The sequence below is a fragment of the Dipodomys ordii genome, unplaced genomic scaffold, assembly GCF_000151885.1.
Source record: "Dipodomys ordii isolate 6190 unplaced genomic scaffold, Dord_2.0 Scaffold24, whole genome shotgun sequence".
NCBI classification, from domain to species: domain Eukaryota; kingdom Metazoa; phylum Chordata; class Mammalia; order Rodentia; family Heteromyidae; genus Dipodomys; species Dipodomys ordii.
In genome coordinates this window covers 5,182,486-5,184,176 of record NW_012267240.1, presented here as the reverse complement: position 1 = coordinate 5,184,176, position 1,691 = coordinate 5,182,486, and positions in this window count along the sequence as shown.

Here is a 1,691-nt window from a genome sequence, read left to right as displayed (position 1 = left end):
CTCCTGATGGTGACTCTGAGGTCATTCAGAAGTGAGAAAGGTGTTAGGCACTGGCAGCCCATGGTTGTAGGACAAGTTCCTCAGGAGGCTGACACCTAGGGATCACCATCTATGTCAGGTTCATAAAGAAATCCCCGAGACTCTAATCTCCAATTAAGCTGCTAAAAGCAAAGAGTGAAACTGGGCTTAAGCAGAAGAGCATTGGGTTTGTGTACAACTGCTAAATGCCATAGCTTTGGTGCTGAGTTCAGGCCCCTATAAGCACAAAAATGTAAAGAAGAGAGGTGTTTTCTTGAAGGAAATAATCTCTGATAGCTGATAACACTGAATTATGTCCCTCAAGGGGTGAATTTGATCAATAGTATTCTCAAGAAATATTTTTAATTGTAATTAGTTATTTTTTGACAATGTCCTTCCACCCATTCTCTATCTCCTTCTCCTCCCACTTTCCTAACTATTCTTAGTACTGCCCAGCCAGTATTCCTTCACCTGCACCTTCAACTTGCAGAAAGGCTCAGTCCAGTACTCTGTATCATGGAGTGTGACCAACTGCACCAGCATGGATGCTACACAACATGGGTGGGAATGACACTGGAAGAAGATTTATCTCCTGTGCTTTATAACTAGGAATGGTTGGGAAGGTAGACTCCACCTCATTTTGTCTCTCAGCCCCTTGTGGTATTTGATGGTGTCCACACACAAGGTCTGATTCCTTTGCCCAGAAGGAGTGGTTGGACACCAGGGACATTTGTAATCTCTGACATCTTCAGAGTCTGGTGCCTCTAAAAGACACTGTGAGTATTTGCCTGTAGTGTGATCCCACACAACTGCTGACGCACTCTAGACAAGTAGAGGGATGTTATAGCCTTGTGTATTTGTAGTTTAATTGAAGTAGTGAACCTTGCTAACATGGGCCTGTGTGTTGAGCAAACGAATGGTACTTGGTCAGTCCACATTTTGGCTGGAGTTCACGTTGCTCTAGTTCAGCGGGCCAGGCTTTAGCTTGGCCATTGGTGTCAGGAAAACCTGGAATCCTTGCCTCCTCTTTGTGAAGTTTCTACCACAGTTATATATATGACTCTCCCATGAATCATTTTTGATAACTCACAGCTATAAGAGTTGTGTACTGAATCACATGTGTGTGTGTGGGGAAATGGATGAGTGGAGGGTGTTGTAGATATTGTGTTCTAGTAGTGGAGATAGAAACCAAGTTTTTCTCTCAAGGCTGGGGCTTTAATACTTGAGTCACAAGTCTACTTCTGGCTTTTGGCTGGTAAATGTCACATAAGTGTAACAAGGATTACCCTATCCAACCTGGCAAAATCACCGATTCTGTTTTCAGCCTCCTATCTACCTGGGATGCTCTAGGTGAGCTCTCAGTGTGTCTCCTACAGGGGGTGTTCTGGTGATTTTTGAGACATATCGCTATTATCTACAGGAGAATGGTTTACACTTCTCAAGATCCACTAAGCTTACTTTCCAATGGATTTAACTGTTGCTGTTTGAATGTGGACATCATATTTCATTTCCCCCTTCTGTTGTGAGGCTGACTCATGATTCTTCTACAAAACCTAGAGACTTTCTCCTTTCTGGCCTTCATTTTCCTTGATGAATCTTTTCCTTCCTATGGGTTAGTCCTGCTGCCTCTTCCTTGTTCTCCCATAGCACACTATTTTCTTTTGCCAGCAAAG